This window comes from Pocillopora verrucosa, chromosome 14, assembly GCF_036669915.1.
Source record: "Pocillopora verrucosa isolate sample1 chromosome 14, ASM3666991v2, whole genome shotgun sequence".
NCBI classification, from domain to species: Eukaryota; Metazoa; Cnidaria; class Anthozoa; order Scleractinia; family Pocilloporidae; genus Pocillopora; species Pocillopora verrucosa.
This window is the reverse complement of record NC_089325.1, coordinates 16,334,673-16,357,374: the sequence shown is the minus strand read 5'-3', so window position 1 is coordinate 16,357,374 and position 22,702 is coordinate 16,334,673. Positions and strand designations below refer to the sequence as shown.

Genomic DNA, 22,702 nt, shown 5'->3' with positions numbered 1-22,702 from the left:
TTTTCATGTAACGGGAAGACCCTAGATGGTCGTACATTTCACAGTTTCCGACATTCCCAGAGTTTTCTGACTGATAATATCATTAACTTGACTGTCTGTGTCTCTAAGACGGTCGCTGACAAATCGGGAAAATCAGGAGCGTTTCTATTTCCCCGACGCGTCTTAGATTTCTGCGATGATCGGCGATCATTGAAGATATATAAAAATCCTATTTTTACTGGGATATCAGCAATAGTTTTAGCTCGCCATCAATCTTGTCATTGCTCCGCTCCAGTACCCATGAGTCATAAATGAAATGGCGTCAGTAATCCATCATATTAAGGCAAGCTTCTGGCGATCTCTCCATGTATGTTCATCTATTGGCAAATTCTTGTACGGATAGGAAACAGTGAAATCCCCTATCTTCTGGGATTTTTTCTGACATGTTACAACCTGCCCTTACAAAGAACTGGGTTTGCGGGCCTTTACAGAGCCTTCGTTACACGGCCTCGACATAGCGCATTTGGGAAGCGCAAGCATGTGCACGCAGGGTGGTCACGCCATCATCATGTGACACAGTACAGTTTGTACTTCACAAAAGCTCAAACTTTGTGGAGGCCGGATGAATCGTCGGATCCACGCGAAAATGTTGTGAGTATAATGCTTTGTTTTCATAAATCGTGAAGAGTAGGAAGAAAGTGAACGTTGCAGAAATCTTTCAAAGAAATGTAGCCTAACTGCTGTGAACCACGCGTCCTCAAACTTCGTAGGAACTGATCTACTCTTGATCCGTTTGTGTTGACGCCATTTTTGTTTGCCGTCTGACTTTGCGACCTTTTCTAGTTTATTACACCTACTTTATTCTGTGTTTACGTTTCTCTAGTATGTTGAAAGTTATTGTTTCTTCTTTGGTGGATCAAATTTGAGCCAAACTTTACTTACTCGACTTAAACTGACTGACCTGCGATGTCGTTTCTTTTCTGGTAGTGGTTCATGAGATTTATTTCAAATGAATGGAAAAACATTTTTCAGGCGTTTTAAACCTTCTCTCGGTTTTATCCGCTACAAAGTTGTAATTTTTTTGATACAATAACGTTATTGTTTTCGAGCTCCCAGAGTACGTAATTACTAGGTATACCTATCGATAGAGTGCCAACGAGTGATCAATTTGTGGTTTGATAAGGGGGTTTATGCTGAGGAATAGTTTTTTTCAATTGATAAAAGGGTTTTTGATAAGAATAACATGGAAACTGTACTAAGGTTTTAAGGGCTTGGTAATATTAACCAAGTCATTTAATAACTTGAACATGTGAAAGGATATGAATAGTTCTTGTTATTAATGTAACATTATAAACAATAACATAACAAAGAATATGAATTGTGTTGTATTGTATAACTGTTGCTTTGAAAGAGCATAAAAAACAACACTGAATTTTTCAGTTACAATATGTTGATTGAAGCATATAGAAGGGGTTTTGGTTTGTACAATGTTTGTGAACAGAAACATACATGCACTAGTCTTTGCGAACTTAGTAATCTTAAAAAAAGCATATGAACTTGAACGTGAAAACCAATGTGAATGGTTTTCTGCTATTAATGTAACATCTTGAACATCAATAGCATGGTAAGAAATAAGATTAACTTGTTTCGTATGTATGCTTTCAAATAGCAGGTAACGTAACATTGAATCAGAACATGGTAATGAAAATTTGTTGAAGTCTTGATACTTAAGTGTTGTAAATAAATATTTTAGTTGGTGGTCTGGCTTTGTTAATTCTGTACTGTAGGACAGTTTAACTTGACAGTGAAGATGATGATATTTCATTGATCACTTTTCTGTTGACATTATATTTGAATTCTATGTCTTGAAGATCCGTAAGTAGTTCTTCTATTGTGTTCAAGTCACTAAGTAATGAGATTGTCGGGTGGGTGGCGAAGAGGGACTCCAAGACATCTGTAAATGCTGTTAACCAAATGTCTTTTTCATCCAAATGTACAAGTAGTTGAACAGATGCATCTCGTTTGCATTGCATCTTTCTTTGTCGGACTCGCACTTGGTTTTTCATTGTGATGACAGATTTTTGACATAAATAAACAGTTTTGTCCTCTAGTGCGACTTGGCCCTAAGCTACTTGCTGCATTCTACTAAAAGTTGAAGTATCTATGATTCTTGTTTCACAGGAATGGTGAGCACTATTCTTGTTTTTCTCTGTTTATCCATGTAGGCAATGCATTTATCTCATCATTTGTGAAATACTGATACACTTGATGCCAATATGCATGTGGTACAGGTGTAGATTTCTCACAAGTATCAGTTGTTTGAATAGTCAACTCTGCCATAAGCATCCACTCTTCTCTTTCACTTTTGGTGTTGTAATCTTCTTCAAAAGAATCCTCATTCAAAGGTGTTATGCATATGTAGTTGTTTACATCTTGCATTTTGGTTTCCCAATCTTTTGACTTTTGCCAATAACCAGTGCTACCAGTTATGTTTTTGGCATAATGCATCAGCTTAGACATAAGTGAAGAATAGCTATTGGTAGTAAGCATTTTTTTGAGTTGTTCAACAGTTAGGTTGGCTTCATTTGGATTTTGTTTAAGAAATATACTACCCTGACCAAGAAGTCTGTGTCTTTGGATCATATTGAATGCCCAGTAAGCAAATCGTGGATGTCTTGCAAATCTGTACACCCATTCACCATTGATGTTTTACTTTTTCACCCAAGGTTGCATGTCGCTTTGTAGCAGTATTAGTTGGATTGCCTGTACCATCAGGGAAAGAGTGAGAAAAGCCATTGTTGCTGGTAGTTGAATTTTGAACTCATTTACAGGTTTGCTTCCCCTCTTGGCCATGCAGTTTTATGGTGTTGTAATAGTTTGTCTTTATTAGCTGCTTTTGTGGCTTCAAAACAACAGGATTTAATACAGTGCTGCTTAACTCTGTTTCATTATTGAATGGTATTTCATCACTATCAAGTGGACCTCTATCTGGATCTATTTCATTATCACTGATTTTAGTACAATGAAACTTTTGCAAGTCACTAGGAATTCCTTCAGTTGGAAGGGAAGACAAACAAGTATAATCAATTTTAATGTTTTTGTACACAGGATTGTGGTCAACTAACCACTGCAGAGCGATAGAAACTTTTTGTCTTCGAACAATTAAATCTTTAGAAGTGTTATTCTTGCCTTCCACTATTATTACTATTATAGGGAGTTCTTTGGGATATATTGGTAGTGTGTCTGCAAGATCCTGTATATCTTGGGGGAAATTAATGCAATGACCTTTATAGGCTCTTTATCCACCTGGCTTTGTGTAAACACTGATAACTGGAAAAGCACGAGCAATTAACATCTCTTCTATTTGGGTTAGACCTTGTAATTCTTTTGGAACTTGAGCTGGTATCATGCTGTTTTGAGCTGAGAACTTTTTAATACTGTTCTTGTCTCTTACACATCTTGAACAAACATAGTTTGTTTTTTTTTTGTTTTTTACTGACAATGGCCATGCTTCATGGCAAACTCGGCAATGCCAGATTTTGAAAATCATGGACTCATGAAACCTCATTATATTAATTGCTGCCCACTCCTGATGGTGAAGTTGTCCATATGTTTTAGCATCAAACAGTGAAAGATGCTTATCTTGACTTACCACAGGACACTGTTTTGTTTTTTTTTCAATGAACTGTGTTCCTGCTTCACAAGTAGTTTGATTATTAACAATTTTCATTTTACTTGGTCACTTTTCTTTCTTTTTGTATATTCCTTCACGTAATCTTTGTTCTTAATCCTTTTTCTTAGTTTGTCTGCTTCATTTGTAGGCATTTTTTTTAATGTTGTCCTTTTCCTATAATCCTTCACATACTGTTTGTTTTTTATCCTTTTTCTTAGTTTATCTATTTCATTTGTAGTCAAGTTTTTTTTAATGTTATTTTTTTTTCTATATTCTTTCATGTACGCTTTGTTCTTGATCCTTTCTCTTAGTTTATCTGCTTCATTTGTAGTCAATTTTTTCTTAAGGTTATTTTTTTTTCTATATTCCTTCATGTATGCTTTTTTCCTGATCCTTTTTCTTAGTTTATCTGCCTCATTTGTAGTCAATTGTTTCTTAATGTTTTTTTTTTCTATATTCCTTCATGTATGCTTTGTTCTTGATCCTTTTCCTTAGTTTATCTGTTTCATTTGTAGTCAATTTTTTTTTATTATGCTGCCACCTGCACTCATTTTCATTAGTTCTCTAAAAAACATGTTAGGCACTTGAGATTGAGTTCCACCCTGCATGGTCTCATAGCATTTGTCTTTTGGAAATGCTTCAGTTGGGCTATTTGGCTGTAAATCAGTTTCAATTGTGGATGAAGACTTTTCAAACACAGCAAAAATCGGGTGAAACTTCTTTTTTTCCTTTTCAATCTTGGTTTGCCTGGCTGATTTTAGCCCTTAATTTCCTTCCTGCCGGTAAGCAGGCTGAAAATGTGGAGCAATGTTTGCATCATCATCACATCTGAATCTGCATACTTTTATTTGAAATTTGTTTTAGAGAGGTGGCATCTAAAAGCTGAGTTGGACCTAATCATCAGTACTTCTACCTATACTTCATTGACTGATAAGGGGGTCACATCAGCTTGGATAAAAGAAAAAATATATATTTAATAAATAATACAATCGGTCAGTAACAATTAATAAAAGCTATCTAAATCAAATGAACAATTTAAATAGCATGAACAGTAAAATATACTAAAACCGCTCTCCTATTTCACTAAGGTGTTTATGTAGTAGGGTCTTAAATTTATAATTATCCTCTCTGTCAATGTTACTACTTACTTCACTTGGTGCAGCAGCTGCTCTTATTAAAATGGTACCTGACACACTTTAGTGTCAGGGACTTGCATCTCATTCAATACATACATATTCATGGTTGAGAAGAGGAGACCAATTTATTTAACAGGCCAAAGATATGTGCTCCAGAATTGGCAAGAATGTCACCAAACTTGTCCAAGGTGCAATGTGGGAGAAATATTGGCCTGCATTGTTTGTCCTTCATTGTAACAGCAACTGCAGCTTTGTTCATGATTTTACTGAGACCCTGGCGAAAAGTACCTTTACATCAACCTAAAAATGGAATTAAAACAGATTTATTGAAATATCTGTAATGGCCCCGACTTCTGTCCTAATATTTTGCACTTCATTTTATACTGTGTAGTCTGGAAGAAGTGTAACGGTTGAGCTCAGTTTAAACATATTCTTATTCTGGAAGCTTTATTTCTATTGCATGGTCTACCTGAACTCTTTGATTTACCCTTGGCTGGCTGAAGTGTTAATATAAAGTGAATGTTTTATTAAGACAAGCAAGCAAGCAAGCAGGCATTCCTTAACACCTTTTGTATGATATACATATACCATGCTCACTTGAACATGAGCAAAACTATATGGTGTGTATTTTATTGAGTTTTGTTGGTTTTTTGGAGTTTTTTTAACACCTTCATATCAAATTCATGTTCAAGAAGTGGCATACAACCTTTAGTGTCCAGAGGCTTTTTGGTGATGCGGTATAAATCTAAATATAAGTGAAAGTGTGACAGTATATCTCCTAGAGCAACTGGTTTTCCTAGAAAGGGCTGGTATCTGCTGTAGAATAAGGCACGACTTGTGAAGCACAAATAAATGCTGGATAACAACAGATTTGTAGAGGTGATGGTCTTTTGAGCAACTGATGTTTTAAGAGCGACGGTCAGGAAATATCGACCAAAATCTTAATTTCGTGGCAAGAGTTGAAAAATCGCTTTCTTTTGTTTTTTGTCCATAAGTAGCTTTTAGGTAGATAAGATACCTGATGTGGATTGTTCCCGCCAAAAGCTTTTTATTTTTTAGAAAAATTAGAATATCAATTTTTGTGGTCGGAGTCACAAAATTGGCTAATCATTTACGTGAAATTTGCATACATCAACTTGCCTCTCGTTCGCAAATAAAGTCGCACGGAGAAATTTGGACACTTTATTTCAACAGAATCACTGTTCTTCTTTTACTAGAAGATTCTTTTAGAGCAAAAGCGACACTCGCCGAGCAGAAATTATTCAAAAATGAGGAATAGGTTTTATGGATAACAAAAACTCCGTTTTGTTATTGATTTTCGACGGCAATATTGCACATGTGGTATAACTCCAAATTGACTTCATTCTAGTTAAATCCCACATTTAGACATACATCTAAAACATACCTGGGAATTAGCTTGGGCTATTGAAGGAAATCTCTATAAGGCGGTATCGAAGTTAAGGAATTTTCATGGTGGGTCGGCGGTAATTGTGTAAACACTTCCAAATTCGAAATCCATGAAAGTGGATATTTGATCCCCAAATACTCATTTTTCTTAATCCTTGTAGGTTTTACAGTTGCAAAGTTGCGTTTCTACTTAAAGAGTGAGATAGAAAAGCCAAACTAGGTGAGTTTTGGCCATTTTGAAACGCTAAACTCTTTGCTTCGTGACTAAACGTGATAGTGGGGAGTCGATCACTCACGGAATCACAATAATAACAATGCATTTCTTGACGGCGTATGAGAACAGTGTAAGGGTATAATTGAATGAGTAAAACAGCAAGTTTTGGAAAATATGGCTCTCAAAACTCGTTTGCCATGGTAACGTCAATGCTGACGTACAAGTCACGACGACTTTAAAATGTCCCCAGATGATTTTTAGGAAAAGTCGCTGGGTTTGGTGCTCAAAGCTTGAGTGGTTTCGAAATTGATCAACTTTTAAGCAAAGGGGGCTTCAAACCTTTCCCGGTCTAAATAGGGTTAAGGGTGTGAATAAAATACAAGAACGTATGGAATGCCACGAGTAAACGTAAAAGCTAAACCTCGCTCAACTTTTACGTTTACGTGCGACCTTTCAAACATTGCCTCTATTTAAATTACGCGCCTAAAAGCTACGTGTGTATGCACGTGAAATTTACGCGACAGTGGGAATCCACCCTTATTCACCTACCTAGACGCGAGCAGTAATCAATTAGAGAGCACTCATGTAGTAGGCAGTCGAGTAACATTCATAATACACCTACGCCAGGCGCGCAACAAAGTTATTTCCCTTTTTCACTTTCTTATTTTACCTTGAAATCAGTCTTGAGGTACCGCTTTGCCTCCTTTAAAGCTTCCTTTTGTGTTTTTGCCCATGTAAGACCCATTCCGTTTTCCCCGAGCTGGTACACAACGTTCACAAGATCTTCAAATGCCTGCGCACCAGAACAGCTTACGAAATCTAACCCTTGCAATGACTTGCGAGTCGAAGCGGAACAAACATGCAGAATTCTTAGCAGTGTACTGCGACTCATTGGTGTGAAATCATGCTCGGCAGAATATTTTTGGTACTGGCAAACCATTCGTTCAGGTATCATGTTCCGTACCACATTTGGAACCTGGACGACCTCGTTAGTTGACAATGTTATTGTCTTGGCTCCGAATGAAAGATCTTGAAATACATGGGAGCTTGTGATAAAGTCTAGGAAATGCGCTAATTTTGCTTCAGGTATGAATAACTTCGTTGGTGCATTGGTAGGCACCAGTTTTCCACTGCCATGGACTGCATCATGCTGCCTGGCGACCTTAAACCGATAACTTGTCAGGCCTTGGATTCACTGTTGAATTGTTGCCAAGCTAACCTTATCAGCCATTATGGACAATATCTGCCTGCGAGAATCCCTTTCGTTTGCATTTTTGTAGCAGTTTGCCAGCGTGTACATCAATTCTTTATCCAAACCACTAGAACAAGTGTGATTTCCAGTTTCATTTTGTTTTGAGGACATAATAAATTCCCAGAGAAGATCTAGATCATTAGGCGCTATTTCACCAAGAACAGCTGAAACCGCTTGCTTGGCTTTGCGCTAAGGTGGTCATTAGGTTCTTCCGACTTCATTCCTGTAGTGCTTGTCTCGGTTTCTTCTAGGAGGGTTGATGGTAAATATAATGACGTTTCTTGCTATAGTAAGTCATGTGCTACCACCGAACAAGGAGTACTTGCAGCATTTGGAAGGTTACACATCACACCCTAGACAAGGATGCAAAATAAATATAAGGTAAACTGTATTAAAAAAAATTAATTGGGTACATAATTATCAAAGTTAACCAACACTTAGACAAAGATCAATAATCCCTCCTGATCTTTGTTGCCTTTATTATGGACTAAAAATAAAACCTTTTTTGCTGCCTTCGTTTATGATAAAAAGTGCCTAATTTATTACATAAAATACCTTTCATTATGACAAATAAGTACGAACTTTAAAGCGAGTAGTAAAGGAACCCGGAGTGGTATATTGGAAACCCGAAACGTTTTTCTGGGCGTTATTCACCGTATCCTTAACCTTGAGAAAATCACATGAACTCGTATCCCTAGCGGTATAAGGTGGATGCGTGTGTGTAGGTGGGGGCAAGTGGAAGCAAAAATGCAGTTTTTTTTAAATTAACCCTTAATTCTTAAAAGAACAATTTGGCCTCAGCTTACCATCGCGGACTACGTGGTCTTTAACTTGTTGCGACTGCTTCAAGTTCTCAGATTTTGGTGAGAATAAAAATAGAAAATCCGCTGAATAAATTTAAACTGTGTGCAGACGCAAGGGCGACATAAAATGCACGGGGTATTAAACCTCTTCATTATCTGCGGAACTCAGGAAAAACTGACGTAGAAGGCACAAAATAAGCATATGGCATTGTTTTCTTGGATACCAGCACACAGTCTGAGGTCTACGAAATCGGTTAATTTGTGCTTTCTATCCCTATTCGTTACATTTCAAGGAAAGGCAGTAAGGAAACGGGGCCCGCTCATGCAGATTTTGTGATGATAAGGTCCCTATCCATTTTTTTTTTTTTTTAATCTTTTTTGCCCCGCGGGCCTTGTTTGGTGCCACTGTTAATAACACTATTTCCATTGAGTGCCAGTTCAGAACTTACAGAAGTCTCAATGGTCTCAGTTTCCTCGTAAGAAAGGTTCTTGGTCTCCGGAAGCTTTGTGGGCAGCTCCCCTATTTTCTGCATGTCAAGTTTAACCCGGCAGTTGCGACAAATGCCTGTTGAGTGAATCGATGGAAAATGCAGGTTTTTGCTGATACGATATAATCACTATTCTGAACAACTACGGTCTTAATTTACACAAGTAAGGGAACCTGTTTTAAAAAACTTAAATGATAGATTTTCCTGCCATTTCCTATACTTCAACTCTTCAATTCCCTACCCTTTGATATACCTGAAGCCTGATAAAGGTACCCTTTAAGGGCTGAGTCTCCCTGTAACTATCTATAGGCCATCAGGGAATCTGCTTTAAAAAGCTGTAATTTTAGGAGTCCGGTGAAGGCTTCTAAATTTACCTTTTTGCTGCTACAATCACTAATATAAAATGTTAGAATAATGAAAGGAAAAGAAACACTAAATAAACAAAGGCTATTGAATTTGCGACCGTCACGGCTACTTAATTATTGAAAAAGTCAAAACAAAACAAAAAGAAAAGTGCTTACAAAGTGCTTTAATTGAAGTGTCAGATTGGACCGCCATTTTAGAGCTGGTCTGTTTGGTTGAAAAAGATGAAAAATGATGTATACATACCTGAACCAACTGGAATAAAAATTCCCAGTTTCTTCCATATCAAATAACAAGCACTTTTGCCAAGTCCTCTTTCTGCCTTTGCGTTTTTTGGGCTTGTCCGCCGTGCTTCGAGATTGGCGGAGGAACTCAGCACAGATTCGATCCTCGACGCCACCTAATACCAAGGGATGAGCTGTGTCGGGGACAAATCGTTAATTCCGAAAGGTCTAACTCCGAAGAAAAGGATGTAGATACTCTTCCCAAAATAAGTTCGATTTCGGTTTCTACGTCAGTTATTGACAAGGAAGACTTATGACCCGCGATGTCTCTTTTGCAGTTCAGAAATGGAATAACCTCAGTTGATCTGCTCCTATCTCTGGGGTCATAAGAGCAAGAACCGCCGACTAAGGAGCTAAAAGAGCACTTAACGTCCCTGATGACTCAAAACTGGCAAAACAAATTCACCCCAACTTCGCTAATTAAATATTTCCTCTTTGCATTTAATTGACTAATTCAATTTACTACGGCTAATAAAATGCTTCGAACTTTAGCCAACTCTGTCATTTCTTCAACAAATAATAGAAATGAATCCTCACAATTGAAGAAAATATCAATTTAAAAAAGCATCTATGATTTTTGTGTTTCTGTTCCGATTCTTCTGAAACCAAAGGAAGCGGAAAAAACAAGTATAAAAGTTAAACAGGTTAGCCGAGAGCTAATCAAATTACATCCTGATATTTATCAGGGAAAATATCTTACACTGAAAAGGAAAACTTCCACCTTAACAATGAGAAAAAATAACCTATCTTTGGCCGATTACCTTTTTTCAATAAAAAAGGACGAAAAGCTCACACCAGAATCGTTTTCAGTACGCTTTCGTGTATATTCCGGCCTGCTGTGTAAAAACTCCGCTTGACGTTACGGTCACGCAACAAGAATTGTTTACTCAGCCGTTGTAAAAAATTTGAATGAATTACTGTCATTTCAAAACCTTCGCGTGAGGCACTGTAAAGAAAACCCGTGCTGATTCTAACATATTATCAAGGACAACCTTAAATCCCTCTAATGACATAGTTAAAAGGAATATCTGAATTATACCACATAGTGAAAAAAACATTTGAATTAAGGAGGTATTTGCGGGATTTTTCACGTTTGAAAATACAGCACTTTCCTGCGCGTTGTTTGCTATTTATGAACAACAATAAAGATAAGTCATATAGTTTCTGGGAAAGAACGGCACTCACTCTATCAAAATTCGGTGTCATGATCCTTTGAATCGTTTTTCCTTGAAGACCAAAAGTCAGTTTAAAATATCAATTTCACACTTGCTTGCGGGACCTTTCGGGATCGTCGCGGGTCAAATTTGTTTTTCTCAGTTTTCTCAGAATTAAAGCGCTCCGGAAGAAAAAGAAATACATTAAATTTCTTCTATTCTTAGTAGCTTTTTATAGTCGGAAAATAAGCGAAATTCATTTTTTAACTCTTGCCACTCAATGGTCGATATTTCCTGACCGTCGCTCTTAAATAGAGTATCTTGAGATGAATTTATCAGAATTACTGAAATAAAATTAAAACGTTAGTTATGAATGGGATACCAATTAAACTTCTAAAAAATTGTTGCTGATAATGATAATAATGGCAATGTTAATGATAGTAATATTATTTGAAATGATTTTTATGATAGTGAGAGTATTAAATATACATTTCACAAATTATAGATATGTTCAAATGCAAATGACAATTTGAAATAGGGAAAACATTAACCCTTGTCTTAACACTACTGCTAACAATGTAAAGTGTTGAATTCCCAAATGCTGCAAACCTTTTGTTTTTTACCGAAACTTAAATATAAGGAGGATCTCATTGCTGGAAACACTCAAGCTAATGCATTACTGTTATTTACTGGTTGTAGAGAACATGAAGCTCTTTGTTTATTGAGAGTCTCCCTTATCATCCATCTTTTCATAAGCAATCAATATTTTTCTGTTGCTGCAGAAAGGGTGTCAGTAACTTTAACGATGGTTTGTTGCACATTTGGACCTAAAGCTTTTGATTTCATGGATGATTAGAATCCACAATGGTTGAAAACTATATAAATTCAGCCAGACTGGTTGCCTTTGCCATCTCACATGATTCCTTTGTGAGTTATACTATGTTATGCGCAAATTTCCTTTAGGTCTTTCTGGAAGAATAACAACAGCAAATTGAATATAAGTAGAAACAACAAAGAGAATTAAACAAGACTATCTATGGAAGCACATCATCACCAAAAAGAAAAACATTCTAACTGAAGCTGTTACTGGTCCTGAAGAATTCATCATATCTGTTGATGGTGAAGCCTGTAAATTGTGTGGAAGGTCTAGCATTTGTTGAATGATTAAGATGAAGCATTACCAAAGACCCCTATCAAAGTCTTTAGGAAGGCCTCTCTCTGCAGAGAGAGAGGATAACACTTGACAGAGACCTTTATTACATAACCTCCTTCCTCTTATTCAAATGAAAGGGTTAAGAGAACTTGAAGAAGTAGGAGTTTATTTGGATTTTCTTAGTCACAGTTCTTATTTTTTTAAGGGTTTTTTTTTCTTTGAAAATAATCAATTAGGCCCTTATCAATTGTGCTAGTAAAAGTAGCATATTATGCTACTAGCTGTGCCCAAATTTTTTTTTCCAAATTATGCTTAAAATAGTGCTTGTTTTTGAAAATTATGCTACTTTCTTGTAATGTATTAAAAGTAAAAAACACAAAACTAGTCCAAAAACCAAAATTTCATATTTATTGTTGATAAAACATCTTATATTCTTTATTTTGAGTAACACACTTGCTCTGATAAAACACAACTAACTATTGCACTTCATTCCAAATGAGAAGTGGTGACTTACTGTATCAAAATGTATGATGTTTGTATCACACTTAATGTGTTCTGATATAGCTTAGCACTTCTTATATTGCGGCATCATACTTGCTTGTAAGTAATCCGACAGTGCACACTCTTGCTGGTTATTGAATGAGGCTGAGAGCTGAGCTAAAAAGCTCTATGAAGCAGCAGAAGGTGGCTGAACCAGAAGCACCTTCTTGACAGCAGAGGACCAATAAGGAAGTCACTCTGAGTGGAGCTTCCACCACCACTTTCTCTTCCTGGCATTAAATGATGTGTCTTGGGCAGCAGGGGTACCTCTCTAATCAAGCCATTGATGGTTGCATCACTGTTGAGAAACAGGAAGATCCTGAGGGCCTCTACTGTAGTGTGGGTAGGTCTCAACCACTGGAAAGTGACTGGGCATGTGACTTTTTAATTTTTTAAACTTTAAAAGTTGTTAACATAACTTACCAGAATTCTCACCACTGACTTATGTGTTGTTCTTCTTCTTTACTGTTGACGTGAAGTATCCGAAGAGTGTTTTCTCTCGTTTCGACATTTTAATTATCTTACTTTCAATGTTGATAGCAACTTTATAATTTGCATATGTAGTGATCAAACAAGTCATGACTCTGCCAATGTTCCCTTCCATAAATGAAAAATATTCCAATTATGCTGGCAGTGCTACTTTTAGAAAAAGTGCAAAAATCATGCTTGTTTTTCCAAATTATGCTAAAACTAATGCTAGCACAATTGATGAGGGCCCAAACTTATATGAGAAATGGAGTGGTGTCAATAATGTTAAACATGTTTATAAATTATGTCTGTGAGATATAATTATTATATGAAGTCCTCATAAATTTCATACTCATGAAAAAGTCTTCTAGGCTGACAAAGAAAGTAAAAAGAGAATCATATTGATACTGGCCTCTTAAACTTAACAATTTAAGTGCAACATACCATTTAGAAGTCATGTTCTTGTGATATTCTTTTATTTGGATGTACTGTTTCTGTCTTCCTGCTATTTTCCCATTCTTCCCTGTGTTAGTTTTTGTTTACTACTCATTTCTGTACCTAAACAAATATTAATGGTAATTTGTAAGAACTTGTCTGCCTTGACTAGCCCTAAGCTATCTGCTGCCTAGTCCATCCAAACTTTTGTAACTTAATTTTGTAAATTAAAAATTGAATTGAATCTGGGCATTTTAAGCTTAGCACAGGTAGATTATTTATGTACTTCAAATTGTAAAAGAAATTGAAGTATTCTTAATCCCCTGATAAACATTTTACCGATTTTTAACTTCTTACAAAAGCAACTTAATGATCAGGTTTTTCTGGTGTTACTAATATTAATGATTTTGTTGATTTCCAATATACAGGTATCCTCTTTGATAAACACAGTGAACATTGAAATATTTAGTGTAAATTACAAAAATATCTGGGTTAACTGGAATATTGAGTTTATTTTTAGACTTTTATAATAGATTTAAGTAATGAGCTCATTAAAGCATGCTGAGATATAAGTCAACTGTTTAAGTGTTTACATACGAGCAATAAAATATTTTCTCTATTTTAAATTAGTCTTGTTCACTTTGAATACTTAAATTAATGCTTCTAGCAATGGTGTTGATAATCTGACAATTCATTCAGCAAATAAAGCCGGTTTGATTCTTCATATATTCTTATTTGTTACTGATCTATCCTTTTTTAATTGAGAAATTTCCAGTTGATCAATCTGGTCAATGTTTCAGTTGTTTAACTCAGCTCTACTCTTAATCTGAAAAAAAGAATCATGAAAGCAGGTGCTTAATTAAGCTGAGTAGACTTTTCCAGTAACAAGACTGTTTGATTAGGTGCATCAAATTGCTTATGCGGATTTTTCAGCCATTGTCATCAGGACTTGTCCTGACAGACAGCAGCAGCAAAATCTGTTAGCACTGTCATTTACTCTCCTGGGAATGTCTGATTTATGTCCGATATTCTTTTTCTCTTGTCTTTAAGATACACTGAAAGGGTACATCTCCCTAAGCCACCAAAGAGAGACAAACTCATGATGGAACACTGTCCACCATCTTGTGCTCTTCCTCACATTGCAAGTGTTCTCTGCATATTTGGCCAATTTCACGTGCTTGGCCTCCCGGCCCTGCATGGAATCAAGGCTAAGTGCAAAGCCAAACTTACAAACATACAACAGTTTAGTGTGGGGGGGGGGGATAGAGTCTACACTGTGGGATTTACTCCACTTAACAGAAAAGAGTTGGCTGTGAGTGCCAAGGCATGTAGTTCCACCATGAACTCTTGAGAAAGATTACTTATCTTGAAGATTTCCTGGATAAGATTGGCAAAATTCCATGAGAATCTCTTTGATTCAATCCCAGTGAACCTGTAAGAGAACTAAATTTTTTCCTTTTTTCACTGAACCACTTGAGGAACTGTTGTAAAGTCTTCCACACTTCACAGTTTCACACACACACATCACAGAAATGACTAAGGGTGATGTAATTAGGAGACCTAAGACAACTGTTGATGCCTGAAGTTGGAACTGACTGGTATATTGCATAACCACAGTCAAAACAGCTATAAACCACTGCTGCCAAGCATTGTTTGTGTTGTGGAGTGGTTGTGCCTTAACACAATCAACTATTTTCCAGGTGGGGTTCAAATTCCTGCCTTGACTTTTCTTTGCAATAAATTTAGGGACCTCACCTCTTTGTTTACCATCAGGATCTCTTGAATCTTACTTTAAAGCCTTCAACCTACTTTGCAGTTTCTATTCCCTACTGGTAGTTCCATGGATGCTAGGTTGCCTCAGATCCACGAGAGAAGTAGACAGCACAGTTGTTTAGTTCCCCTGACATACAAGACACCCATTTCATATCAGCTGGGATGAGTTTAAATTCAACTTAGTGGCCTCAGGCAGTTGTTAATTTCTTTTCCTCCATTTCTTCAATTTTTTTTGTTCAAATGTTGGAATACTTTTTCATCAGCTGGGTATCTTCAGCACAATTTGCACCCATTGTAGTCGCAAATCCACAATTTATTCACAAACTCAACAATCGAGATCAGGTCAGGCCCACATACTCTTCTTAACCTTTGCACGATTCACTAAATGGAAAATATACAAAAAATAAGTAAACCTGGGAATTTCAAACACTGAATTGTCTTTTTTCTTGACTAAAGAACTCACATTATGTAGGAACTTTTGGAAATCCACAGTCTACCTGATGAAAACAACAACAAACACGGCAACTCATTCTCCTTGTGTTTGCTCCAAGACCGCTATGCCTTATGGGAGGCATAGGCTTCCCAACACGAAATTAAGAAATTGTGTAACAAGTTAAAAGGTAACAACACCTATCAGGAGGTGGTTGTAGTGATAGCTTTAAACCTTGTTGAGGAGGTTGAGAATGCTGACCAGATGTGCAGTTGCAGTGTCATCTTTCCCAAAGGGAGCACCATCTGCACCAACAGCTGTTTACAAGACCCTTTTCACCATTAAACCAATGCAGACAGGGGCTTTTGCTTGTTAGAAGGAAATAAAGATCTGCAAGCTGAAGGAAAAATGGTTTTAAGGGCCTGCATTCATCAAGAAATGCTCTAAAGAAAATTTAGCTGCCAGACTTTCTAAGGAAAGCACCCCAGCTTTATTGATGCCTCTGACAAAACTCATCAGTGCTTTGTAAGGCAGTATTTTTGGGATTTCACACCAAGCAATAGACTTTGTTTTTACATTTTCCCTTCTCCTTCCAGTTTCCTTTGCCACACTAGAGCTATTCCTGATGCTTGTGTACTTCCTTTTGCATATGAGGCCCCCTTCGTATAGCACATGCATACTTCTAACCTGATTTTCCATTTTTGGGGTTTTTTTTTTTTTTGTACTCTTTGATTTTAGCTTTGACAATGTTTGGAATTATCGCATGCATACATGGATTTGAATTCTTAATGTAGTTAGTCATCACAGTCCTTACATGTCATTTTCTCCTTTATCCCTGATCCATTTACATGGATTGGCCCTAGGGCAGCCATTGTTTTCTTCCTTCAGATGAAAAACTGCTTTCTGGAAAGATTTAGCTTTTCACTGCATGTTGCACTGATTTCACTGCTAACAATGGGCCCTCCGTCTTCCTTTTTCTTTTTGGCCCCCACATAGGGATTCTCTCGGTTTTCAGTTTCAGCAATATCGGTATTATCAGCATAAATGATAACAAAAAAATAAAGCAACAATAAATAATATGAAACAAAACTCATATGAATAGGAAATATAGACATCTGTGGTTCCTGTTTGACTGCCTGGAGATTGACAGTTAGTAGATCAGCCAGCTCCAGAAACTGGCTCTTTACAATTTTACTGACCACTTTTGTGTTACCTGAACACATAATAAAAGCCTCCTCTGACTTTGGAGGTGTTACCTGAACACATAATGGAAGCCTCCTCTGACTTTGGAGGCGAAACAGAGTTAACCAGGCTTGGTACATGACTGATGACACTGAAGGAAGACTATGATCACTGCAAACCTATTGTGCCTAAAATTCACAAAACCATTGAAAATTTGTGATCATGGAGAGGGAGGTTTTGCATAAAGAATGATGGTTGAAAGTTTTTTGCTTCAACTGTTTGCTATGAACTGTGAAATGTGTATTAAACACCCTACTGATATTCCTCTTTGAGTGCACATGAATTGTTTGGCAACAGCTGGGTAGTCATGACCATATTCCTTTAGATATCCAAATGCCTTACAGGAAATATTTTGTAATTTGATTCAATCCAGAGGATTATGAACAGCCATCATGACCAAGTCAAACTACTCACCAATAAGAGGTGAGATTTAGGACACTGGCCTAAGATCTCTCGTTCTTGAGGGCACTGTGTGGTCATTAGATTTACTCCATGTTTTTTGGCATCTTGTCGCCATCCTGCGAAATCTTGCTTATGGTAAAAATATTTAGAGATTCGTTATGGAATGACAGTTCTTCCTGTTGCCTACTGCCATTTCATAATCTTAAAACATTGAGCCAAAACATATGCTCAAAAGGTTTTTTTTGATTTTATGTAAACAACTATCTAATAATTAAACAGATATGATTAGAGTGAAGATTCCATACTTGCTATTTGGCAATTTAAGATATCTTCATTCCAAGTGAATACTCTGTTGTTTGCTGAAACAAATGCCAGAATGCACAATTAATATATATTGCATGCATGATTAAGTTTTGGGTTAGATAGAAACCTCTTAGCAAAACCTTTAAAGAGGTGTAACTTTTGCCTTATGAAAAAGACAGCTCTTCCAAACTCTCTTTCATGCCCTATTGTAATATCAGAATGAAGCTCTGGTGGGAAAATTTTAATCCAGTCTAGCAGATGGCTGGATCCTGGAGGATGCTACATGCATGCGGTTATAAGATTTAATTTCTTTTCCATACCTTTTCTTCTCTGGGCAGTAATTGCACTTGTGCATAATGTCATTAGTTCTGGGTGCAGTAGTTGCATTAGTGGCATGTCTAAATTGTTCCATCTTTCCGACTTTGGTTCACCTCAGGCATCTCGTTGGTCCTCTAACTGTATTCAAAATTTCTTACTCGCTCTTTCTGTTGTTGAAAGCTTTCCACCATTAATTGTGTCATTGTATGGACCTGTAAATGGTTGTTTTGAAATATTAGTGTTGAGCCAAAAGATCAGGAGAAACAAGTTGTGTTGGCTCAAATTCAATTCATGTCAGGGGATTGCTAGATCTGGCAAGGCTCTCTGCGATAGTCAGATTTACTCTTTGTTTGAATCTTGTGGATCTACTTTTGAAATCCAGCCTGTGTTCAAATTATATCAAGATTTCTTAATTGGTGACCTTTTGGTTGCTTAATGCTCTTCCTCACTGATTCTGTAAAATTTGTGTGGCCTGTAAATTGCCATTTTCTAATCCTAAAACATTGACCCCAATTATATGTTCAAAAGGTTAGCTTGATTTGCTTTAAACAAAAAATTTAATTACCAAGTTAGTATGCTTGAAGGTGAACCTGCTCGAAAGAAAAGAAATTTGAATCTAGGTACATAGGAGAGGGAAAAGAGCCCAACAAAAGGAGTGCTCTAGTGTGTTCTGAAACAAATACCAGAATGCACAATAAATAGGCACTGCTTGCATAATGGTGTTTGGGTTAGATGGAGGCTCTATGGTGTTTCTGTTACTTGGTATAATATCTGCAAAATAAGCAGTACTTCCGAATTTTCTTCCATGGCCCACCACAAGATCAAAAGGAGTAAGCTCTGGTAGAAGAAACCTGATGAAAAGAGGCAAACAAAGTTATTTAAGTAATATTACTTTTTTTTTAATCATCTTGTATGTGAATAATCTATTGCTCGCTAAAACCAAACTGAACCAGAATATATATCATTAGCATCTACCACATGCACAAAGGTCATAGTGTTTTACAGAAACTATCTCTGTATCAAATCACAATGAACAAATTTTTGAATGAAATAAGCAGTTCTTCCAACTTTCTACCTTGACCAACCACAAAGTCAGAAGAGGAAGCTCTCGTGGCAAAACGTTTTATCCATCCCAAGGGATTGCTGAATCCTAGAGGGCACTATACAATATTAAGATTCAATACTACCACATGAGAGGGAGAAAAGAGCCCAACAAAAACAATAATTTTGTTGATACAGGAAGAAAAAATTGAAGATGTCTTTGCTGAAAAAAATACCAGAATGTACAATTAAAATACTTGGCATGCATAATTGAGTTTTTGGTTAGATGGAAACCTTTTGTTGTGTCCTCTGACAAGTTGTAACATTGCAAGCGAAATAAGCAGCACTACCCAATTTTCTTCCATGACCAACCACAAGATCACAAGAGTAAGCTCTACTGCAGGGTTCTTGTCAATTTTTTTTATAGGAGGTAACAAAGTTCTAATAGCAGGTAACTTTGTTACCTGCACACATGCTAAGTGTGTGGGGGCTGTGTAGGCACCCATTGGGGTACAGGGGCAGCACCCTGGTGGGGGGCCAGGGGGCAAAGTCCCCAGGGGCTCCTGGATTTTAGCAAATTGAAGGATGTTTGGGCAGCTCTCAGTGCACCCTTTCCAGCAGATTGTGGATACTGTTGTCAACTTACAAAATGTTATGAGTTTCTTTCATTCGTGTGATGCTTACACATTTAACCTCATTAAGGTTTGGGACAGCATTTCTGTATGTGCAGTGAGGATCTGGAACACGCACCAGGTAAATGAGTTGGGTTAGAAATTTGAAAGAGCTTTTTGGTTCATTTTTCATTCAATGAAGACAGGTTTATATTTCTTTTAATACCTGCCCATGCAGCTTTCCGTTTCCTGCATGCTCCTCGCATGAAAGGTTTTTTCTTCTTCGAGCCTTTGTTTCTTTTTTTACAGGCAGATTAATATCAAAATTGAGGGAACGGCATTGTATTTTAGAAAGGCTTTTATCTTTAAACCTTTAGATTTCACCCGAACTGACTGTTCCTCAAAAGAATCGGCAGTGAAGTAAATGATTCATCCCTAAGTTAATAAAAATGAAAATGCTGATTTCAGTTAGTCAGTGTAAATTGCGTGTCGTTTTGATCTGTTTCTACGTACACAAGGTTAGCCACATGGTTGCCCGTGTCTTGTCGCGCTTCAATATCGAAGTATACGAAGATGGTGCGCTGTTTGTTCTTCTTTTGTTCGTGCGTGACAGGTTGCAGGTAACACTTGTGCTGAAGAATGTTGACTTCCTTTTCACAGCTCGGACAGTACTGTAATCCGCAATGTTTCATGTGTTCTTCTGCAGTGGATGTGAATACATGGGAACAGATGGAACATTTCTTGTGGGAATGACACACATTTTTTCTCCAGGTGCTACAGCTTTTCCATTGGCTTTTTGAGTCATATTCAATTGGCAGGTAACACCATAGAAATGACGACTGCAGTTTTTACATGCTAGTTCTGGTTTCTCTGTATGCTTGAAAAGTTCTTAGTCGCAACAATGGAACTGAAAGCAGGCATGACATTTGGTTCTACGGCATGAGTGATGACTGTAGTCTTCATGAGTGTATGCTTTCTCGCATCGAAGGCAGTAATAGTTAGAGTTGAAGAACCCGGGATGTTTGGTTATGACGTCGAAATGCCCATCATGCATCAATAGCTTAATCTGCTTGTTGCTTTTCAGTCCTTTGTGAACGATAGAATGACCATGTTCGGCAGATATGATGATGAACTGGTAGTCGCACAATATGATTTCAAAGAGTTTTATTTGATCTAGGCCACAAGGACCTAGAGGAAGGCGCGTTTCTTCTTGTAATTGTAGTGCCAATGTTCTCTGCAAAGGGCTGCGGGAATCTTTGATGGAAGTTACTTGTGGGTTGTCGTCCATTATGGCTTTTGCGACAACTATAGTTCGAGCACAACAAAGTTCATCATTATTCATGATGCGCACTACGCTTCGTTTTGACTTGAGGAAGTTGCCATAATTATCGGTGCCGAAGATATGGAGTTTGCGTTTTAATTTTGGAAGACCGCTTCCTGGCGGCGGCATTGTGATGTGCGTGACATCTAACTGTAAGGTGTCATCAATTTCAAAAAATTTTCATTTGAATTGAGGAGGTTTGAAATATTGCTAAGTACCTGTCTCGATGCACCCATAGGGTCGCGCCATTGTTCAACGGACACGTTGGCTGATGTATGGGAATTACGGAGTCTGTTGCTTCCGATGTAAATTTGAATGCGGTCATGGTCGGGTAATCCAACGATTAAATCACGGATACTGTTGGCGAGTCCTTCTTCAAAGGCTCTTATAATGTTCCTATGTCCAACGGGAAAGGTACTTTGCGGGTTTTCTAAATTCAGATGGTAAGACGTTCGTTTTATGCCGTAACTCTTCGCCGTCTTCTCTCTGAACGGAACTCGTTTAAAATTAAAAAAATCCTTCACTAGTTTCTTCTCCACTCCCGCCAGCACCACCCCCGCTTTGTTGTTGTTCAATATCTTCCACCACTTTCAATAAATCTTCATCTGAGATATAATCTCTTTGTGAAACTTCATCTGGAACATACTCCATGTTTGATCCGAAGTGAATTACTTCGCCAGATACCGTAGAAATTATAGTAATGGTGAAAAAGAATAGCGTCAGTATTGCGCGCGTAGCATAACTATAGGTATTCATCATTCAGTAATTTTCCGAACACACGTACAAAAAGCAAGCACGTGGTTTGAAGGTCAAGGTGAAACGTTTCTTACGCGCGCGCGCGTAGCAAGGCATCGATGTCAAAGCGCATTTTTTCGTAATCACGGATGAAAAAAATTGAGCAGACAAAAATAAAAGAGTTTGAAAAAGGAATGATGTTTATTTACAAATGATTATGTTATTTCCAATACATTTTTTCTTAATTTTTCCTCCTTTTTCGGGTGGCAGCTTCTAGAGCTTTTTTAACACCATAGGATGCACCTCCTCCGAGAGCACCTAATCCAATGGCTTTTCCTGCGGCCATGAATGCTGGAATGAGTGCTGCTAAGGGTAGGAGACCCCCTTTTTGTCTGCGTGATGTTCTTCTTGTTCCTTTCCATATGTTTTTTCTTCTTCGAACCATGATGTCTCTGATTTTTACGCGAGTATATTCTGAGTGGGTAATAATGAAGAAGGTTGATGCGCGTTGTTTTTATAACTAATCGACGAAGAGGATTATTTTCTTTTAGCGGCGATAATATTTCGCTACAATTTTTCCATGGGTGATTTTTTACCAGGAAGTGCATCGATGGCATGAACCATTTTTAGGTCAGCCTTCCATTTGTCTCGTATGTTTTTGGCATTGGAATAGTCTATATCGTGTTGTTTGGTGATTCTGTCCAAACGATTGATACCAGGATCACCGCGTGCGAGTCGTTTTTTGAGAAATGTTCCAGGACCCAGGTATTGATATCTTTTACGTTTTGAGAGTGAAAAAGGATGAAATTCAATTCCTAATTTTTCGATTTTTTTCTGTATGTCAACTTTCCCTCCTCTCTGTCTTCTTTTCTTTCGATTTACGTGTATCGTGTTGTTTTCTAGCCATGATTCTTCTTCTTCTTCTTTTCTTTGAATGACGCGCGGCGTGTTGTCGTTTTCTGGCCATGATATAAGATTGATAATGTTGAAATGAGATAGGGTGCTCGGATCACTCACGGTTTCTGGGAAACCACTCGATTTTTAATCGTCACGATTTATGAGTCACTCGATAAACGATTTTCAACGAGACTCGTTTGTTCGAGAGAATCGAAACGAGTCAAAGCGAGGCTCGTTTCACGAAACAAGCCTCGTTTGACACAACGAGACTCCTTTGACG

General features: G+C 37.4%; 1 pseudogene; it reads right to left on the bottom strand.

The window, feature by feature from the left end:
• Positions 1-14,394: 14,394 nt before the first annotated feature.
• On the bottom strand, positions 14,395-14,958 carry LOC131799961 (uncharacterized; annotated as a pseudogene).
• Between the last annotated feature and the right edge of the window lie 7,744 nt (positions 14,959-22,702).